General features: G+C 52.8%; 1 protein-coding gene across 1 annotated transcript in view; it reads left to right on the forward strand.

Moving 5' to 3' along the window:
• The window catches only part of LOC120232338 (collagen alpha-1(XXII) chain), a 334,176-nt gene that overhangs the window by 70,260 nt on the left and 241,560 nt on the right, over window positions 1–22,356 (forward strand). The window lies entirely within an intron of this gene.

Below are 22,356 nucleotides of genomic sequence, written 5' to 3' on the forward strand. Positions count from 1 at the left end.
GCAGGCTTTTAAAGGCCAACCCCACAAGGGTGGAGTGAAACTATGTGATACAAGTTAGCTACAAATACTAGTTAGCTAACCAGTGTTCCATGATTTCTACTCCAGTCCAAAGTGGAAGAACGCCTTCTCGAAGGTGGTGGAGGTGCAACTGAAAAAGTCAAGAGTTCACTGTGTTCCAAAAATTGAAACAGGAGAGGTGCCTAGGTCCTCTGACGCCTTGTGGTGACTCTTAGCAATGCTGTCTATGTTGATTGCATCTTCACTGCTCCTCAGACCTACCTGCCTCCTGCCCCCCTCTTCCGCGATCCTGGCAGGTGACAGAGGCTCTCTGGGCCTTCAGGGTCTCCAGGTAATAATGAGGACATGGGTCCACCCCTCCCCCAGGATGTAGAGCGGGCCAGGAAACAGGGCCACCTGTAGGCAGAGGCAGGTAGGTGCTGGGGCAGGTGTGGGGCTCTCCTGGCAGGGCAGAGGTCAAAGCCAGCCCCCCTCCCATCGCCCCCCCCCCAAACTTTCCAAAGTGGCCGCAGCTGCTGCTTAGTGGGGAGGGGTGGGGGCGCTATTTCAGACGCGGCTGTACAAGGGACCAAAATACCCGGTGGAGTCTATAAGTGGACAGGGAGCTGTCCGTCCCTGTCCCAGGCTTCCTAGGGCGGCCAGGAAGCCGCGCCGCCCCCGCCCCTTCCCGCAGGGGCGCACCCTCCCGCGGGCTGGGCTCCCGCCCCCCGGGGCACAGACCTCCGCCCCTCCCGCCCGCCCTGCTCCGAGCCCGCCCACCGCCGGCTCCTCCCTCCGCGTCGCGAGCTGGGGGCGCCCACCGCCGGCCACTTGGGCCCTGGGGGCACCGAGCAGCTTTGTTCTCGGGCAGCCGCAGGGCCGGCTGCCGCCGCTCCGCTTCTCCCGGGGGACCCGTGTCCCCTCTCCTTACGTTTGTGCTTCTCCAGCACTTTCTGTTTTATTTTCCAAGTTCCAAGCCTTACCTTTTTACTTTATTTCTTCAGTTACTGATTTTGAAACTAGCTCTTCCTAGGGACCTGTGCCCCCAGGCTTATTACAAGTCTTACCTAAAGACTGAGATTGCTGGATATGCGGGGGGACAGAGTGAGTGGGGTCGCTGGCCGGTGACGCCCCCCCAGGAGGGGGCTGCCTGGGGCTGGCTCCTACAGACACTGCTCTCAGGGGATCCCTGCCCTGGACTGGAGCCCCAGCTGGCATCCTTTTGAGCTTCTCCCCCCGCAGGTAAGTCCCGGGTTCTCTTCCTGAAGGCTGCTGGAGGTCAGAGGGCTTCAGGCTTACACCCATCTCCCCAGGTGGTGATGGAATAGCCGTGGGTGCATGGAGCTGGGGAGAGCACCCTACCCGAACTGAGCTGTTTCTTTCTGGAGCTCGGATGTTAAGCTCTTTGGGGAGTGACCTCAGTCCTGAGCCGCGGGCTCTGGCTCTGCGCTTGGCCGACTTCAGAGTAAAATGAAGCCAAGTCGGTGAGAACCTACCTGCCTGATTTGAGGTGAGCAGAGTCAGGAGGCAGGAACCCAGAGACACCTGCGGTATGTCAGGGGCCGGGACTTCTCTCCAAGCTGCTGCTTTTATGAAGTTGTGGAGATCTCCCAGCCTCTTCCAACTTTCCGGAAGAAATTTGGAGTAAAAGCCAGAAAGGTGGGGTGGGGGGTGGGGGTAAAAGAGGGAAAGGAAAAGAGAAATAGCAGAGAAGGGAGAGTCGCTTACCTTCCGTTTTGTAGTATTTTCAGGGAATGTGGCCTTTTTGGTCAAAATGTAGATCTCTTTCCTGTCTGAGCAGTTTATTATCCTGCTCTCAGTGGTCTTGAACCCAGGGGGGCGTTTTTGTACTCTTTTCTGCCTGGCATCCGACGCAGCAGGCCAGAGTTTCCTGTCCCAGGTTATGAAGTGTAACTCGAATTAGCGGTGTAAGTGAAGGATGCGCCCCCACTTCTCCCCACTCCCGCGGAGACTCGGCGATGGCAGGGGCCACGCTTACTAGGGTGCCCCCCGAAGAAGGTGCCGCCCCCTCCGCCAGTGCTGGGGCTCAGCGGGGTCCCTCTCCTCCGTGCGTCATTCTGATCCTGGTCACCTTCTGGCACCTGCCCCACACCTGTGACCCTGCACGGGGCCATCCCAGCCCCGATCTGTCTCATTGATGGTTTTTGCTCAGCAAAATCCCAGACAGCCAGACTTCTGCCTGTGAGAGCTTCCCCCCTCCCAGCTTTGGGGAGAACCTTGGGACCCCTTCTAGTTTATTTCGTTCACTGCACTGTTGCAGGAAAGCTCTAAAGTCCAGAGCCTCCGCGTAGTCAGAGTGGGCTGAGAGGGGCGCGCTGCCTGGCTTGCAGCAGGCGCGGGTGAGGTCATGCTGTGCTGCTGACCTTCGCTTCCACTCTCAACCCTGTTGGGCTGCCTGGGCTCGGGGACTGCCCACGCGAGCCTCGGTTTCCTCATCTGCCAAGTGGACGTGGTGGGGGGTGCAGAAGGACTGTTCTGGGAGAGCCAGGTACGTGGTCGGCATGCAGCCCATCTCCGTGCTTCTGCTTGTCAGCCCTGGGGAGGCAGCACCCCTGCCCCATCCTAGAATCCCTTGTCACTCTGCTACTCAGGCGCCGACTGTGACTTTGGGCACTTGTCATCTTGTGGTTGTCGGACCCCCTCATGCAAGGCCAGAGACTGGAAGAGATGAAGGGTTTCTTTCTGGGGATAAAGGAGTGGCCCTAGGGGATCCACTCCAGCTGCGGCTCAGGTCATGATTTCATGTTCGTGGGTTCCAGCCCCGCCTTGGGCTCTCTGCTGTCATCGCAGGGCCCATTTTGAATTCTCTGTCCCTCCCTCTCTCTGCCCTTCCCCTGCTTGCGTGCTCTCTCTCTCTCAAAAATAAACAAACATTAAAAAAAATAAAAGAATCAGAACAGAAGTTTGTAAGTGGCCTTCCGGGTGCTTCCAGATTCCATCAGACGTCTAAAAGAGCTGCTCCACCTCTACAAAGTGGTTAAGTAGCTCCCAGGCTGATCCAGCCACAGAGTTTTGATGCTTCCTAGGTTGTTTTAAGCTTGATTTAATTGCTTGCCACAAAGTTGTTAGGCAGATTTTACACACAAATCTTAATCTTTGGCTTTTCTTGAAAAATGAGAAGACAGGACACCTTTTTAAAGCATAGGGTCAGAGCAGCCCCCCACTTGAGCTAGGTGTGTGCTGTCTGTGTGACCGAGGGGTCTCCTCGGACACTGGAGCTTTCCGGAGTTTTCTGGACTGGATGAGCCGGGTTCTCTCTCCCCCCCGATTCCGTTCTAAGAGGGTTGCCATTAGCGGAGGTGCTTTTGGAGGGGAGAAGCCAGGATCCTGGGAACAGAAGCCACGGCTCGTGTGGAAGGGCAGGTGCTGCCGAAAGAAGGGTCATCTAGCGTGGAGGGTCACGGCAGCCTTGCAGGAATGTCATGTAGAAGATGCAGTGATCTGCCCCCTTGGTCCTAGGAGGGAAGCTTGCTGGACACTGGATTCCAGTCCAGGAGGGAGAGCTGTGCAGAGACAGAAGGGAGTCATTGGTGGTGCGTTGGGGGGAGGAGGGGTCCCCCAACATCGCAGGTATTTAAGCGATGGTTGGACGCCCATTTCACATGGCTGGTGGAGGGCTGAGCTGGGCCTTGAACACTTGGGCCTGGTCTACATTCAAAGTCTTTTCCCAGCCTGAGATCTCACACTTCCTGAGGTTCCTCTCCACCCTCAATATTTTGCTAGTCGTCTCCTGCCTCCTCTCTCCCTTCAGTCCTGCCGCTGCTGCTGATAAAGGCTGACTCAGGTTGTGTGGTCACTAAGGGCAGGGACTGTGAACCTGTGTGCCGTTCGTGTCTCAGTTTTATAAACAGAGAAAGGAAAGACCCATGTTAAATAACTCACCTGAGGCCAGGTGGAGAGAAGCCTAGGAGCCAGGACTCAGAGCCACTTCTGGGGGTCAAAGCCCACTGTCACTTCTATGAAGGCCTATTTCCACATGCTGGGAACACGGTCCCCTCAAAAGGGCCCATCCTTGTTGATGAAGGCCCACAGGGGGAGCCAGAAAATGAGCCCACAGTGATTTTTAGAATGGGAAAGGTCCCTGGGAATTTTGTAGCCAGTCCACTACTGAGGAATTGAATACATGCCAGCCAGGCTGTCTGGCACAAATAACTAGATCAAGGCAGACCCAGACCTGGTGAGAAGGGGGAAAGTGGGATTCCCCATTTTGCAGTTGAGGAAACTGAGTCCAAGAAAACAGGACTGACTTCCCTGCTTTGTATTTAGAGATAGATGGGTCTCCTGAGGTCCCAGCACACAGAGGGGTCGATCCTTCGGTCCTTCCTGCCCAGGACTTGGCATTGTGCACCGGTGGGCGTGCCCACATACGCGTGTACGTGTGTATGTGTGTGGGACAGGGTTGGTACCATTTTGTATTGCTTCTTTAAATTCCTTCCCACTTGCTACGGCCGTGGGCATCTTTGTGTACATGGCTTCCTCCAAGTGGCCGTGACGTGCCCAGATCATTCCCAAGGAATAGGGTTTCTGGATCAAAGCACGTGGGTGTTTCACTGTTTTCGGGAGCTATCGGGACTGAGCATTCGTGAGAGGCTGAATGCCAGGTAGCATCACAGAGCAAAATAAGGGAAGTCTTGCTAAAGACGCAGGGGACACGCGGAGGGTGGGGCCGCTGGCGCTGGGCTCCAGGATCATTCTGTGACAAAGCCATCTGACAGCTGAGCTCCAGCCCGCTGCCCACTACTGAGACCAAGTGCCATGGCCAGTAAACTTGGAATCTTGTTCCTTCTAGTTAATTCTGGCTGTGTTCTGGTGGACGTGAGAGTATCATTTTAATTTTTTTTTAAGTTTGGTTCATAGTAAAATATGGAGAAAGAAGGGACTTTTTTTGCACTATCTTTTAGCCAGAACTAACTCAAGGGAGAGGTTCCGGGACATTGGAACTGGCCTTGACCACCTGGTTCGCCAAGTTGCTGGGAGACAGTCTGCTCCTGAGTCCCTAAAAACAAGGAAAAGCAAAGTGGCCTAAACAGCAAAACAAAGTATCACTTAAAAATACAACAACTGCAATCTTGTGTGTGATTATGGATTCAGAGCGACTGCATGGGGCTTTGCCAGATAATCACCCCTTCTAAGGGCTCTTTGATCTGAACACTGTGCCCCGAGCATCACAGCCACCTCGCCCGACCTCCTCATCTGCCGACTGCATCCACATCTCCCGGGCTCTGGCCCACCTTCCCTTGGCCCACCTCCCAGGACAGCGGAATCGCTGCTTCCCAAGGAAGCCTGAAATGTGTCGTGGACTCTCTGGTTAACAAGTATTCCTTTTATTGAAGTGAAAGCTCTCCCCACCACTTCCATCTGTCAGTCCCTGTTGCATGTTTTTGGAGCTACTTGGCATAATTTAAATCCTGTTTCCCATGAGATTTTTTTGAGCCCTGTAAAAACAAAACTAAAGTGCCCCCTGAGCCTATCTGAGATTGAGAGCCAGTTGCTGTCAGGCTGGGGGCTTGGCATTCTGATTTACATCAGTTATTCCTGTGAATTGGCAGACGTGTGCCCCCCCCCCCCCCCCGCCACCCTGTGCAGATGGACAAACTGAGACTTATTACTGTGTTACAGCTAATAAGCAACAGTAGAATTGGGATTCAAACCACATCTTAGCACAAAATTCATGTCCTTAACCAAAATTCCAGACCGAGTGTATAAGGTAAATGTATAGAATTCATACAAAGAGGCAGATATACCATCTGGAAGCTCTTTTTACTTAAAAAATTGTTCTCATTAGAATGGTTTCAATGATAGAAGTAATGAAAGCTATCCTTACAAGTGAGGCAAAATTGGCACACCTCTGCACCCCCCCCTTAACCAATAGTAACATTGTGGCAAATATCCTTTTACAACATTATATCCAAACATATACATCAATCAAGATCTAGCGTTTGAACAACTCAGAAACAGTAACCATGAATTCTAGAACGCGGCTATGTAAGCACAATGTCTGGCTCATAGGAAGTACTCCGTTAATAATTGAAAGGTTGAATTGTATTTTGTTTTGCTTGGTCTAAAGCTTTGCTGGGAGACCACAGGGCAGTGGTGCTTTCAGCAAAAGGGACGGACAGCATGAGGCCCTCGGTGGATAGTTTCCAGGTCTCTGGGCAAGCCAGCTTTTTTCCCTTTGCTCCCGAGCTGCCGTGAGCAAGTCATCTAGGGCTTTCCGTGCATCCTGGATTCATTCTTCGGTGCACCTTGACCGCGGCACCCCAGCTCCACGTCGTCCGCTACTATAGCCTGAGATGGGCTTGTCTGTTTTTACCACTTGGCAAGGAGTTCCTGGAGATCAGGGGGTTTGCTTTCTTTACCTATGAGCTACCAGTGTCTCCACAATGCTCCACAATACTTTGTGGAACAAAGTAAATTTAAAGTGGTGTTAATCAAGTGCCCGGCACATAGTAGGTATTGAATTAATGAAATCACAGTTTAATTGAAGTCACAATTAAATGAGTGAATGAAGTATCAGAATTGGAAAAGTCAGAGGGATATTTCCCCGTCTGGCACGGTGCCTTACACAGGTGTGCACAGCAGCTGGGGCTCAGGGAGAGCAATGTCTGATGACCAGGCAGGTCTGGCACCTGTGGTTTGAGGCCCGCACTAAGCCCAGGGACCCGGCTGTGTTGGTCGAGTAGGTCTGGCTCGGGTCTGAATTTGGCCCTCCTGTTTGCTAGCTGCATGGGTTCTGGCACCATTTAGAACATCTCTGTGTGGGAGCCCAGGAAGGAGCTCTGGTAGCATAATGAGTCTCAGCCTAGGGCCTCAGGGATCTATAGTGGGCGAGCAGGTTGATATCCTTAGCTGCTGGAGGTCAATTTTCTACCTTTACAAGGTCATACTGGCCTCAGGACTCCCCATCAGCCATGCTAGCTTGTTCTTAGACCAAGGAGGAAAGTGTCTGAACCCCTGGATCATCACCTCCTCCCTAAAGTGGTTTGGTAGCCGTGTACCATATACGCACACACAGATGTCTGGAATCCCTTGCTTCTCAGGTTGGTCAGGTCACAACAGCTGTTCCCCCAGGGGTCTGTCTGGTTACTGGTTGTCATGCTCTGAATGCTAGCTCCATGCTACTGCACGCTACTGCATGCTACTCCACACTGCTCCACGCTACTGCGTGTTACCATTCCACCTACTCCATGATACTCCATACTACTCCATGCTACTTCATGCTACCCCTTGTTACTCCATGATACTCCATGCTGCTGCATACTACTTCATTCCATTCCACCTACTTCATGATACTCCACACTATTCCATGTTACTGCATGCTACCCCTTGTTACTCCATGATACTCCATGCTGCTGCATACTACTTCGTGCCATTCCACCTACTCCATGATCCTCCACACTATTCCATGCTACTGCATGCTACCCCTTGTTACTCCATGATACTCCAGGCTGCTGCATACTACTTCGTGCCATTCCACCTACTCCATGATACTCCACACTATTCCACATTATTCCATACTACTCCGCACTACTCCATGCCATTCCACCTACTGCACACTACTCCACACTATTCTATGATACTTCATATTACTATTCCATGCTACTCCATGCTATTCCACGCTACTCCACACTACTCCATGATACTTCATACTATTCCATGCTGTTCCACACTACTCCACGATACTCCATACTACTCCTCACTACTCTACACTACTCCATGCTATTCCATGCTACTCCATGCTACTCTACGCCCCTCCACACTACTCGTCACTACTCCATGCTACTCCGTGCTACTCCATGCTACCCCACACTATTCCTCGCTACCCCATGCTACTCTATGCCACTCCATGCTATTCCTCGCTACTCCATGCTACTCCTCGCTACTCCTCACTCTGGTTTCTTCTGTGTCAGAGTGTGACTTGCTAGGGGTTGCACGTAAGGCTTCCGGGATGGGTAATACCTACTCTGAGTGTTGGGGAAAGAGGAGAATCCGCAACACCATTTTTAACTTATGTGCTCCTCCTTCGGGCCGTCCCCTATGGTGTATGGTCCCAGAGGCAAAAACTCTGCTTTGTGTGTCTCCATGTCAGGGGCTCTGGCGAGGCCTTGGGGCGGGGGGGGGGCGGGGGAGGGGTACAATGCTTGTGGCACGAGTGAGCATTTGTGATGGTGAGTGGCGGGGGTGGTGCAGAGACGCATGACTGCGTGGATGGGCGGCGCGTGAGCAGATTCAATGAAACAGTGGGTGAGGAGGCAAATGCACGGATAGAAGGGACAAGTGAGGGCGTGAATCCACGTTGCCCGGTGCCCATCAGCCACCCGGATTGATCTTTCAGGTGACAAGGAGAGAAGGCGGGTTTGCGCTGGTCCTTTGCTCAAACACAACTCTCTGAGAGGCTTTTCTTGTGTGCGCCCTGCCTCAGGCCCCCCATCAGTGAACGCTCTGACCGGGTGTCCACAGCCTGGCCTTGGCGGGTTCAGCAAAGCTCAGCGGTAATGAAGGGAGTCCCTCCGGCATGTCCTGGAAGGGCGGTCATCCCGGGGCTTCCTCTCAGCTCTGTCCTGGGGCCTGAGCACCAGGACCGAAGCCACAGGCCCCTTAGCAACCGAGCGGGAGAACCCGGTACTGTGTCAGCACCGAGACCTTTGTGTGCTCGTGTGCTGGTCAGTCAGTTCCCTGGAAAGAAAAGGGACCCCGCGGAGCCCCCATTCCTGGGGCCTCCCTGCACATCCCTGGCTTTCTTCACGTGTCCGCGCCTGCAGAATGACAGGGACTGATGAGGTCTGAGGCAATATCTTGGAAGAAGAGAAAAGCCTTAGTGAATAGGCAGGGTAACCCCTGTGTGAACCCACAGGCTTGCTTTGTTCTCGGGGAGTAGAAGGTTCAAGATTATTTTTAAAATAATTTTTTAGGGGCACCGGGGTGGCTCAGTCGGCTAAGAGTCCGACTTTGGCTCAGGTCATGATCTTGTGGTTTGTGAGTTCAAGCCCCGTGTCGGGCTCTGTGCCGACAGCTCGGACCCTGGAGCTGCTTCAGATTCTGTGTCTCCCTCTCTCTCTGACCCTCCCCTGCTCATGCTCTGTCCCTCAAAAGTAAATAAATGTTAAAAAGTTTAAACAATTTAATGTAAAAGAGATCTGCCCATTACTAATTAAGTGAAATACAGAGTTAAATATAGTTTAGACGCTCAGTCCATGGATTGATTTTTTTCTGTTCCATCAATACATGAAGGGCCTAGGGAGGAAGAGAGACCAGAGACATAATCCCTGAGTCTGAGGAACTCCGTGGAAACAAATATTAATAAGCAGGTCAACTTTATTTTATTTTAAGATTTTTTTATTTTTAAGTAGCCTCTGTATCCAACATGGGGCTTGAACTCACAACCCTGAGATTAAGAGTCCCATGCTCGCCTGACTGAGCCAGGCAGGTGGCCCGTAGGTAGGTCACTTTTAAAAAATGGTTATTTATTTTGAGAGGGGAGAGGGGCAGAAGGAGAAAGAGACAGAGACAGACAGAGACAGAGACAGAAGGAGGGACTCCCAAGTAGTCTCTATACTCAGTGCAGAGCCTGATGCAGGGCTCATTCCCATGACTATGAGATCATAACCTGAGGTGATATCAAAAGTCAGATGTTCAACTGATTGAGCCACCCAGGCGTCCCTAGTAGGTCAATTTTAATACCACTTGAGGAGTGCTAAAACTCCGCGGTCTGTGGGAGCCTAAAAATGATAGTGACACACTTTCTGCCTGGGATATCTGGGAAGGCTTCTTGGATGAGAAAGCATATAAGCTGGGTTTTGAAGCATGAGGAGGAGTCTGCCTGGCAAGGAAAAGAATCATCTCAGAGGCAATGTCAAGAGTTAGGAAAAGAAAATGCTGGGGTGTAGAAGGAAGAGAGAAGTCTTTGAGGCTGGAGAGTAAGCTTCGTAAGTTGGGGTATGGGAGCCATGAACCTATAAAAGGGGGTTGGAACCAAATTGAAAAAGGCCATAAAGAGAAGACTTCAGGCTGGGGAATGATGGGAACAGACCTGATACCTGTGCTGAGGGCGAGCAAGCGCTTTGCAAACTCAGAGTATAACATGGGCATTTATAACCTGGTCCGGAGGTAAGGGTCTCCTGGAAGGGACACTGTCCTCAGAGCTTGTGCGGACTGTGCCCTCGGGCGGAGCGAGGACCAGAGACGACAGCATCTCCACAGGTGTGGCTCTAGCTGAAGACCCTGCTCCCCTGATGCCCGCCCGGCAGGCGCCCTTTCCCTCAGCTCCCCATCCGAAGTCGGCTGGCACCTCTCAGACCCCTTGACCTTCCAGCACCTTGACCTTGCGGGCGTGCGTGCTGCCGTGCCGCGTCGTGAGCACCCGCTTACTGGGACGCCTCCACCTGCGTGTGTGCGGCAGAGGGCGGTGGGGGGGGGGGGGGGGGGGGGACCGGAGCCGGCGAGGAGCGGCCGCTCTCAGACCCAGGTCTCCAGCCGGACGGTGTGGTTCTGCGGGGACAGCCGCTGGCATGAAGGAAACGCTGAAAAACGGTTCTCTGATGAGGATAACTTCCTCCAACGGAGTGCTGGCCGCTTTTTATTTGTTTTTGTTTTTAAGGCCACCAATTTACGGTGCTGAGCCAGGGACTCTAATGCCTCCCCTCAGCTGAGGGGGTGAGGGGGTTAACGCCCCCTTGTTACAGACGGGCTGGGAGACCCGAGCTGGGAGCAGGTGCCCGCTGTCTCCCGTCCCCAGGGCTTCATGACTGTCCCCTAGGAAGAGGGGGGCCTGCTGGGGACACCGTCTCCAGAATCCGTGTGGGTGCCTTGCACTATTTATACCCGTTGCTTCATCAGACCAGACGCTGCTCAAAATAAGTTAAACAGAAATATCTTTCTGTGTCCTCAGGACCCTGTAATCTGAGACTGTCTCTTGTAAAATGACCCGAGGCGGTGTATTCAGAAGGGGGAAAAAGGAAACAAAAGAAATTTAAAAATTGGGAAGAACTCAGTACTGAGGATGTGGAAGAAGCAAGAACGGGGTCGCGACAGCTCTAAGATGTTGGAATGAGCTAATGGAACAGGGGGGAGCATCTCCCGGGGCTGAAGGGAGGGCGGCCCCCTGTCTGTGCTTCCCTGTTGGCCCAGAAGGGATACAGGGTGAGGGATCTGGATGGATTTTGGACGTCAGCCCTGGAGGGGAGGTTGAACTGGGTAATTCTCGGAAAGCGGTCTAAACTGGGTTGAGAGGGGCGCCTGGGTGGCTTAGTTGGTTAAGCCTCCGACTTCGGCTCAGGTCATGATCTCACAGTTCATGGGTTCGAGCCCCGCACTGGCCTCTGTGCTGACAGCTCAGAGCCTGGAGCCTGATTCGGATTCTGTGTCTCCCTCTCTCTCTGCCCCTCCCCTGCTCACGCTGTCTCTCTCTCTTAAAAATAAATAAAACATTAAAACAATTTTTTTTTAACTGGGTTGAGAATCAGAGCTGAAAGGAGGGGAAGCAGAGGCAAGATGTGGAGTGAGGACAGCGGTTAAGGAACCGGGGACCGGGACGCTGAGTGGGCTCCGGCGAGCTGGGCCGCACCTGCTGGCCGGGTAAGCACACGCACCTGCTCTGTGCTTTGCAAGAGGAGGAGCCCAGGCGCAGGTGGGCTTGAGTGTAACAAGGGAGGTGGGGAAGTGTGTGCTTCAGACAGCACAGCTGTGGTGCATCTGGGCTTTGGGGACCACTGGGGTAGGTGGCCAAGTGATGGATGTCATCTCGTTCCTCTCAGCGTATGGCTTCATTCTCCATCAGGAGCCCCCCCCCCCCCCCCGGGTCATGGCAAATGGCCTTTAACATCTCTAGACTTAGCACCTGTAAGAGAAGCGTACACCTCTCCCAACTCCCCCAGGGCTCCAGAGATGGCCCAGCCTGATGATGTGCTTGACTCCTGTCACATTCCAGCACCCAGTAGGCAGATGTGAAGCTTATGCCACTCTAGTCTGGTCTCCCGCCACCCCACTGGCCAGGCACATGGGGTCCCCCCATGTGAACCACATTGATGGAGGGTAAGAGGGCAGTTTTCTGCAAAGGCCAGAGGTGAATTCTGTTATCAGAAGAAGGTAGTCTAGAAGGCGAAAGCAGTGGTCGGACCAGGCTGGAGACACCCCCTGGGGTGCGGGGGCTCAGAGGACAGACAGCACTGGTCCCAAGGTGCCCAATTGTATGGCCCTTCTCTCCTAACTCCCCTAAAACTTTTGTTTTCTTAAGGTTTATTTATTTTTATTGGAGTGGGGAGAGATGTAGGGAGGGAAAGAGAGAGAGATAGAGAGAGAGCAAGTGGGGAAGGGGCAGAGAGAGAGAGAGAGAGAGAGAGAGAGAGAGAATCCCAAGCAGATTCCGTACTATCAGCACAGAGCCCAACGCAGGGCTCGAACCCATGAATCATGAGATATGACCTGGGCCAAAATCCTGAGTCAGATGCTTAACTGACTGAGCCACCCTATACCCCTCCCCTAAAAACCTTTAGATTCAACATCTGGAACTGAAAATATGATTCAAAGTCGAATAGCAATTCCCTGTGTGTAATTTTAAGCACAGAACCCAAAGCACTGGCATTCAGGGCCCCCCAGTCTGCCCTGGACCGACCTTCCCGCTCACCTCCTGGTTTCCTTCCAGAGGCAGCCAGTAACCCCTGGATTGGGTGGCCCAGAATGTGAATTCAGCCTCTGCCGTTGATAACCACTGGGCCTTGAGCAGTGTCGCGGTCTGGGGCTTCCAGTCTGTGAAATGGGACAGTAACTGGTCACATGAGGCTATTGTGGGGCTTCCGTGGGACTGAGTAGATGGATGTCCACACTGTGCACCTGCTGTGTGATTGGTGCCCAGGGACTTACTGGAGTTCACGTTCAGATCCCCTCTCTCTGGAAGTGCTTAGCAACCTTGAGGGGATTGGAGGGAGGCAGTGTTATTTCCTGTTTACCCGCCAGACCTGTCAGGCAGATGCAGGGGGCGATTAATAGTAATAATGAGGGGCGCCTGGAGGCTCATTCAGTTGAGAGTCTGACTTCGGCTCAGGTCATGATCTCACAGTTCATGGGTTTGGGCCCCGTGTCGGGCTCTGTGCTGACAGCTCAGAGCCTGGAGCTGCTTCAGATTCTGTATCTCCCTCTCTCTGCCCCTCCCCCACTCACTCTCTGTCTCTCCTCTGTCTCTCTCTCTCTCTCTTTCAAAAATAAATTTAAGGAAACTTAATTTTTTTTTTTCAAAAATAGTACTAATGCTAAAGAAGCCATCTTTGGACAACTGAAACTTAATGGTATCTGGGAATGAAACTGAGTTCTGTTCCCCATCTTTGCTGTCAGCTCTGCCTGATAAAAGTCCTCTTTTTTAAAATCTTTTCAGTGTTTATTTTTGAGAGAGAGAGAGCAAGACAGAGAGAGTGAATGAGCATGAGCAGGGGAGGAGCAGAGAGAGAGGGAGACACAGAATCCAAAGCAGCTCCAGGCTCTGAGCTGTCAGCACAGAGCCCGACGTGGGGCTCCAACCCAAGAACTGTGAGATCAGGACCTGAGCAGAAGTTGGACGCTTAACTGACTGAGCCACACAGCTGCCCCCTCACTGGTTCTTGTGAGCAGATACAGACGATGGGGGTGGGGGTGGGGCGGGGGTCTGAGACCGGGGGCCATGCCCCAGGCTTAGTTTCAGGAGACCAGGAACTGAGGGAGGTCTTTTACTCATCCCTGCACCCCTCTTTCTGAATGTCTGGGTCCTTCCCATTATTCAGATCTCTGTCCAGTGTCCCCAACTCAGAGGCTGTCTTTTTACAAAGAGTAAAACCCGTCCTACCCACGTAGTCATCTACCCCTTGACCCCACTGTATTCAAATCAGTTATTCCCTGAAACTGTATTGGTACTGGGTGCTTCCTTGGTTAGTTTTCTCCTCTTTTCCTAGAAAGCAGCCATCGCAGAGGCAGGGCTATTGCTCTAACCCAATGATTGAAAGAATGCCTGGCACGTAGTCTCAGGCTCACTAAGTACTTGCTGAGTTAGTGAATTGAGGACCACAGACCGTGCAGGATAGTGAAGAGCAGGCTCCGGCTTCACGGTGAGGATCGCCTTCCACGCCCTTCGGGGACCAGTTTAAGCAATATTTATTGTGCGAAGAATCGACCGAGCTTGAGTTTCATTCACAGATTTTACAAACCGGGAGGGAAACAACTGGCATCTCGCCTCTCGTTAGGGGAAAAAAACAAAGGCTGGGAAATCTTCGTGAGTTCCGCAGCGTAAAGAAGGGAACCACGTCCCTCCCTCTAATTCCGTTTCCTTCAATCAGACGAGTCCGGCGCTTGGGCGGTGTGGGCTTGAGCGGGTTCCATTTAAATCTCGGGGTGTCTGACTGAGGAGGACGCAGGGACTGGATGCATGTTCTTGCTCGATGGCAGGGCAGAAGTCTCCTGAAGGCTGGGCCCCTTTCTTGTCTCCTGTCCCTCGAGGCACCTGGGCACACGCCACTCTCCTCTGGAGGACAGGGACCCATCCTCTCTCGCATCTAGTGACACAGACACTGGATCTAGGTACACAGTGGCCTGGGATTGAACCCCAGCTCTGTCATCTCCTGGCCGTGGGGTCTGGATCCAGTCCTTCACTCTCCTTCCCCAGCGTGTCAGGAAGACCTAAAGCAATGGAAGTGGACCCACCAGCATGGTGCTGGCTCAGTCTGCATTTGTCCGGCTGTCCTTTGTACGGTTGCCCATCATGGCCACACATGCAGTTGACTTGGCTGTCATTCTGTAGGTTAACATTTTTAAAAAATTTTTAAATGTTTATTTGTGTGTGTGTGTGAGAGAGAGCGAGCGAGAGAGAGAGAGAGAGAGAGCGCACCAGTGAGCATGGGAGGGTCAGAGAGAGAGGGAGACACAGAATCTGAAGCAGGCTCCAGGCTCCGAGCTGCCAGCACAGAACCTGATGCGGGGCCTGAACCCATGAACCGCGAGATCATGACCCGAGCTGAAGTCGGATGCTGAACCGACTGAGCCACACAGGCGCCCCTGCCGTCCTCTGGGTTTTGACATGTATGTTCACAGCCCCAGCAGCCCCCTGTGCTCTGCCCATCTGTCTCCTCCCCACCCCGGCCCCTGGCAGCCCCTGGTCTTTTAATTGTCTCCACAATTTTGCCTTTTCCAGAATGTTACAGAGTTGGAGTCATATGTGTGTAGCCTTTGCAGATGGGATGCATTTAGGGCCCCTCCGTGGCCTGAGAGCGCATTTCTTTTTAGCGCCAAGTAATATTCCTTGGTCTGGATAGACCACAGTTTGCGTGCCTGTTCACCTGCTGAAGGGCGTCTAGAGTGCTTCCAAGTTTTGCCAGTGATGAACGCGGCTGCAGTGAGGATTCACGTGCGGGTTCATGTGTGGACAGAGGTTTTCAGCTCCGTTGGGTAAATACCAAGGACCGTGACTGCTGGATCACACGGGACGGGCTCGTTGGGTTCGCGAGACACCTCCGAGCTGCCTCTCAGAGTGGCTGCGCCCTTCTGCGTCCCCAGGAGCCGGGCGTGCGCGTTCCTGTCCTGGGTCCCGCCAGCACCCGGCACTGTCCACGCAGGCTCTGGCCACGCCCAGAGGCGTGTGTGGGGATCTCACTGTACTTCACGGTTTTCTGATGCTGTGTGACTTGAAGCTTCTTTTTGTGTGACTGCTTGATGTCCCTGCATCTTCTTTGGTGAGGTGCCTGGTAAGAACATTGGCCCATTTTTAAAGTAATTTTTAACTTTGTTTTAGAGAGAGCGTGCGCATAAGTGAGGGAGGAGCAGAGGGAGAGGGAGAGGAAGAGAGACTCTCAAGCAGGCTCCTTGCTTAGCTTGGAGCCTGACTCAGGGCTCGATCCCACGACCCTGGGATCATGACCTGAACTGAAATCGAGAGTCTATTGCTTAACCAACTGAACCACCTAGGCACCCCCACTGGCCAATTTTAAAAATCAGGTTGTTGTTTTCATATTGTTGAGTTTCAAGAGTTCTTTGTATACTTTGGACAACAGTTCCTCATCAGGTGTGTCTTCTGCTAATATTTGCACCTACTCTGTGGCTTTTCATGCTCTTGAAGTTTCATTGTAGTGTAGTTAAAAGTGCCCTGTACACAGCACTCAGCATAGAAGTCACATAAAAATACTGGATCGGGAAAAGAGTAGAAATACAGAGGTGCCCTAGCGTGCCCAAGTCTATCACTAGGTGTATTGAGGAGGGTCCCACGCAGCATCGGAGGTGGAAGAATTCACTCTCTATGCCCCGGAGCTGTGACTTCCACCCACCCACCCCCGGTCCATCTTTCTGGGGATGTCCCCAGCCCCACATTCCTTCCTGAGTTCTGGACTCGGTTGTCTGTCTGTCTTTGACTTCTCCACCTGGCTGCCTTCTAGGGCCTCAGACTTACTCAGTGTGACAGGTGGGAACCCCTCATGCCCGCCACTCTCAGTGACTAGCTCCAGTGCTCAAACTGGGAATCTGGGCTCCCCTCCAAGTTCTCTCTCCCGTCCACTCCCTGCCGGTCACCTGTACCATGGCATCCGCAGTTGTTCTAGGGAAGGTAGTCTGCGTCTCTTATTTGGCCCTGCACCAGCCTGCTCACTGCTCCCTGCTCCGCCCGGCTCTCTGCAGGGTGGATACTCCTTTCCTCTGCCTGAGAGCTTCCACGGGCCTCTGCAGCTCCCCAGGCAGTCTGGCCCCTGTGTCTGGGTCACCACACAAGTCCCTAGGCAGTCTTCATCAACACTCTGTGCTCACACCTGAATACCTTCATCTGCACAAATCGCTCCCTTCTCCATCAGCTTTCATTCCCTCCTCCGAAAGACACACCCCTTGCTTATCCCACGGGCGATCCTTGAAGGGAAACAAGCCATTCTTGGTGCAGGCAACCCTTGTTCTCCTGGCTACTCCTCACTCAGCTTCCCAGGCTCAGCTCAGACGTCACCTCCTCCAGGAAGCCTTCACTGACCTCCTGGGCCTGAGGTGGGTGCTTGTCCTTCCCGCTACCGGAGAGCTCTGACCGCAAGAAAGTGTAAGCATCTCCTTGCTTGTCTGTCTCCACCCTTAGGCTGCAGTCCCTGCGCAGAGTGTCCTGTCCCATTTACCAGGCACTTAGTAAGCACTAACATGCATTGAGGGCAATGCTTGAATTAGAGGGTAAAACAGTGGGGTTCCCCATGGCCCTGCAGTAGTTCAGACTGAGAACCTCCCGTCAACATTGATCGTGGCAGTGTGGGTCAACATCTGACTTTATAAAAGATTATCACAGCCATCGCCTCATCTCCTCTACAGATTCACGAAGGAGGGGATATCATTCCCATTTTATAGATGAGAAGATAGAGGATTGGAAAATCACAAAGATAGTGTGCCTTAAGCACTTAACTGTGGTCAGGTATCGTTCTAAGCTTTTTACGTGGAGGGACTCAGTTAATGCTTCCTATCAGTTAAGTATATCTATCTTACATGAAAGGGCTGAGGTCCAGAGAGGTATAGGGACTACCCTGGTTTGCACAGCTAGGAAGAATTCGAACATAGAGATTCTGGTCAAGAAGCTGCATCGCCATGCTGCTGCCCCGGGAGAAGCCAAGGCCCACAGTGGTTCCCGGCGGACAAGAGGTACTCTGTACAGACTTGAGTGAGGAGGACTCCCTCCGGGTCACACAGAGACCAGTTTGAATCCAGGATGCAGGCTTTCCAGTGCTCCCCTGGCTTCCCCATGTGGGCTCTCGAGCAGCCTTGCAGAGGGGAAGCCGCCCAGCTCCCTCTTCCCCACAGCTCTGCAGACGGGGCTGGGAGCTCAGAGCTCAGTGGTCGGACGCCTCGTGCCATGTTTCTGTGTCTCCACCGGATTCCTGCCCACGGCATCACCCATCACCCTGGCAACATGTCAGCGGTGCTGCCGTCCACCCGGCCCCTCCCCTGCAGTGGGCAGCGGCCAGACCCTCTGTGCAGACCCAGCGCGCTCTCTGCCAGGGCTGCCCTCCAATGCACCAGATCTCATTTTCTCCCTTTAAATTGTGCTCTGCTCGGTGTCTCCCCCCACCCCCCTCCCAGGGCCCTGAATAGGGAACACTGGTTACTATGGCAATGGGCTGGCTTGTGGCAAGAACTCAGCTCAGCAAATTAATTGCTGGACTTTTGGAGGCTAATGGCTGAGCTCTGCCTCCAGGGGACAGGGTGTGGCCTCCATCATGCCAGCTGGACAGCTGAGCCCTGGAAAGAGCTCAGAGACTGGAGAGAGAGACAGACAGAGAGGTGGAATCATGGCACCCATGCTCTCTGGGACTGCCACCTGAGGGGCACTGGGGAAGGCAGGGAGACGGGCTCCCCCAAACCCCAGCTGTTCTGCATACTTGGTCTGTGCTGGCACCTTGCCTGTGCTTCTCAGAAAGCATTCTGCAGAACCCTCACAGCACCCCGCTGATGCAGAGATCACCCCTGTTTTATGAGGATGAAATGCTCATTCCTATGGCTGAGGAGCAAAGCCGGGACTCCATAGCAGAGCCTGCCTGCCTTGGGGGGCATTTGGCTGCGAACATTCCAGGTATTCCCGGGAGAAGGCCGTTCTCTCCTCCACAGTCTCCTCCAGAGGATAGAAGCACAGGGAACATTTCCTAGCTCACCCCATGAAGCCAGCATCACTGTAATCGCCAAACCAGACAAAGACATTCACGGAAAAGGAAAAGACAGACCAATATCTCTCATGAACACAGATGCAAAAGTCCTGAACAGTAAATATTAGCCGATTGAATACAAACGTGTATACAAAATTATACACCCAAGTTAAGGGGGCTTTATCCTAGGTCTCTAAAGCTGGGTCAGCATTTGAAAATCAGTTAATGGGCTGACATAACCAACTTCTCTTCCCTCTGGTTATTATCAGGTTTCTTCCCTACCTTTTCCCTTTATGTTCTTCTCTTCTTTCCTGCAAGCTGGGTGATCAGAATTTGGTTTTATTGACTTTATACTTTGCTTGTTCCCCCACACTGTGTCTAGGCTTAAGTAGTTAAGTGTTTCTCCAGCCAGGTTCCAGCAGCCTGAGCTATTAGGAGCCTGGCCTGTGGTCAGATTGCCTTGGGACTTAAGTCCCGGCCCCGAGCTGTGGAGTCACAGGCAGGTCGCTAAGCCCTTGGTGTGTTTTTATGCAGCACACCGCGGCTCCTGATACCTGCTGTTTGGATAAAATGAGTTCTTAACCTGTGAGGCCCTCAGATGATGTGGTACTTGTTACGGTCCCTGCTGATGAGAGCCTGGGCTCAGGTGTCCTTCCGGCCTGAGGCCAGTCCAGCTGTCAGGACCAGCTGTGTGCATCTAGCGATGTTGTCCGGGCCGCGGCCACATGCCACGTTTGTCACGAGGGAGGTGGGGGAGCAGTGTGGCTTGTGAGTTTGCAGAGACCTCAGGGAGGCTGTTGGCAAAGGTGGTGCACCCACAGTGCACGCAGCCAGCAGGCTGTCCCCAGCCCTTTCTCTAGAGGGAAAAACCCGGACTGGGCATTTTCAGCTCAACCAATACTCACTGGACCCCAGATGGGATAAAAGAGCCAGGCTGTGAGACGGACAGTGGGCACACATGCCCCCTGGGGGAGCTTACAGAAAGGGGGTGATTGTCTCTGAGTGCCTCGTGTGTCCCTGCACGCATGAGTGTACGCGCGCGTGCACACACACACACACACACACACACACCTGGTTTCTGGCAGCCAGGTGTGCCCGGGGTGTGTCCCCTGTTCTCAGCCTCAGCTTGGTCGCCTATAAAGGCGGATGTTGGGGGCGCCTGGGTGGCTCAGTCGGTTAAGCGTCCGACTTTCGCTCAGGTCATGATCTCGTGGTTCGTGGGTTCGAGCCCCGCGTTGGGCTCTATGCTGACTGCCAGCTCAGAACCTGGAGCCTGTTTCAGTCTGTGACTCCCTCTCTCTCTGACGCTCCCCTGCTCATGCTGTCTCTCTCTCTCTCTCCTAGAAATAAAAATAATAAATAAAGGGGGATGTTGATGCCCACCCCTTGGGGTCATTGTAGGATGGAGAGGCACAATGTGGACAGCACAGAGGCTCTCAGCCAGTGCTGGGCTCTGCCCCAGTTGCAGGGACCCTGTGGGGCCACGGGTGGCCTCAAGGAACAGGTCTGGGTTGGGTTGAAGCCCCAGCTCTGGCTCACGTCAATATTGTGGCCTTGAGAGTGCTTGAGGCATCAGGCATTGGGCTACGGGCTTTCCATGCAGTTTTATTCTTCAGTTCCTACAACAGTCCCTCACAGCAACCCACTATAGGGTAGAGTCTGTTATTATCTGGGTCTTGTGTGTGGCTTTTGTCATGTTGAAGAAGTTTCCCTGTTGTCTTAGAGTATCAAGTGTGTTTATTGTGAAAGGGAGTTTAGATGTTGTCAGATGTTTCTGTATTGGGATCACCGCGTGTGTTTTCCTTTGTTCTTCTGGCAGGTGCATCACGTGGGTTGGCTTTTTCGTGTTGAACCAGCCTTGCATTCCTGAGCTGAATCCCACATGGCAACTGTGCTACTGAATTCAGTTTTCTAGTCTTCCATTAAGTACTTTTGCATCTCGTTCATAAGGGACAATCGGTCTGTCGATTTCTCTTTATTTGCATGTGTATTGGGGAAGTTGTGTGACCAAGATTCCTCTAGAAACTCAGAGACTATAACTTGGAGGAAGCCCAGTTTCTTTTTTGTTAAAAAAATTTTTTTAATGTTTTATTTATTTCTGAGAGAGACACAGACAGACAGCATGAGCAGGGCAGGGTCAGAGAGAGAGGGAGATACAGAATCTGAAACAGGCTCCAGGCTCTGAGCTGGTTGTCAGCACAGAGCCCGATGCGGGGCTCAAACCCACAAACCGTGAGATCATGACCTGAGCAAAAGTCGGACACTTAGCCGACTGAGCCACCCAGGTACCCCAGGAGGAAGCCCAGTTTCAACAATGAGGGACATTATCAAATTTTTTGAACCCTGGAAAATCTGGACATTATGGTGACTTTATCTCCTTAGTCTATATTCTTATTTCATTTAAAAAATGATGGCTCAGTAGTTGGTGCTGATACTTGGATTTTCTGTATCCACTGAGGTCATGGATAGAGTGGGAAGGTTCAGTGCCCAGAGGGGCTGGGTTTGAGTTCTGGTCCCTCCTCTGGTTACCTGGGGACAGACCCATATCTTCTCAATCTCAGTCTCCTCCTTTGGCCCATGGGAACGATAATGCCTGCCTTGAAGGGTCACAGGAGTTCATTCAACAATCAGAAAGTGCCTGGTACACAGCAGATGAGAAATGGTGGCCATTCAGCTATTTTCATGGCTGTTTGAAAATGTCCATGTTCTTCTTTTTTTTTTTTTTTTTTTTAATGTTTTGCTTATTTCTTAGGAGAGAGAGAGAGACAGCATGAGCAGGGGAGGGTCAGAGAGAGAGGGAGTCACAGACTGAAACAGGCTCCAGGCTCTGAGCTGGCAGTCAGCACAGAGCCCGACGCGGGGCTCGAACCCACGAACCGCGAGATCATGACCTAAGCGAAAGTCGGACGCTTAACCAACCAAGCCACCCAGGCGCCCCAAAAATGTCCATGTTCTTCTAATGAATGACTCCTGGCCATTTGAGATGATATGACGTGACCACATCACTCACTACTGAATCTAATATTTATTTGTCAAATGTCCGCTGTGGGCATGTGAACAGGAAGTGTTCTAGATTCTGGGCAACAGAAAGAACAAGAGAGACGAGAACAGCTTTGAAGGATGGGAAGGGTGGGCCACCCTTGGGACTTGCTCAGACTCGGTATCTCTTCTTCCCCTGGACCCTCGAGTCCTGACCCTTGGCCTCTGCCCCTTCACATGCCATTTTGGGTAGGTGCCTTTCTCCTTGCTCCCGTGGCCACCTCCTGGGTATCATACTTTGGGGGTGTTGCCATGTGGGCTGTTGTATACCCAGGGCACTGGTGAGGTGGCCTTTAGTGCCAGTTTGCCCTGAGGTGGCAGGGACCAGAGTGGGGATTCAGGTACCTGTCCTGAGAAGGGCCCACTTACCTGTCTTGCACGGGGGACATCTCCACGTGCCCTGCCTTCTGTCTCCTCTGAACTTTGCACATGCTGTTCCCTCTGCCTGAAATCATCAACCGCCTTTTGCCTGATTGAGTCCTGCTCACTTTTCGCAAACTGGCTTGGGTGTCACGCGCCCAGGAGTCCTGGCCTTGCCCTGAAACGACCGTGTGACATGGTCCCCTGCCAGTGCTCCTGTCACTCCCTGAAGCTCCCTGTGCCGCTGTTTATCTTATCCCGTCTTGTTACCTGTCTCCCAGGTGTCAGTGCCCTTGAGGGGGGTTCAGAGCCCTTCATCTGCACCCCCAGCACCTGG

The sequence above is a fragment of the Hyaena hyaena genome, unplaced genomic scaffold, assembly GCF_003009895.1.
Source record: "Hyaena hyaena isolate Hyena2069 unplaced genomic scaffold, ASM300989v1 scaffold_69, whole genome shotgun sequence".
In the NCBI taxonomy this organism is placed as follows: Eukaryota; Metazoa; Chordata; class Mammalia; order Carnivora; family Hyaenidae; genus Hyaena; species Hyaena hyaena.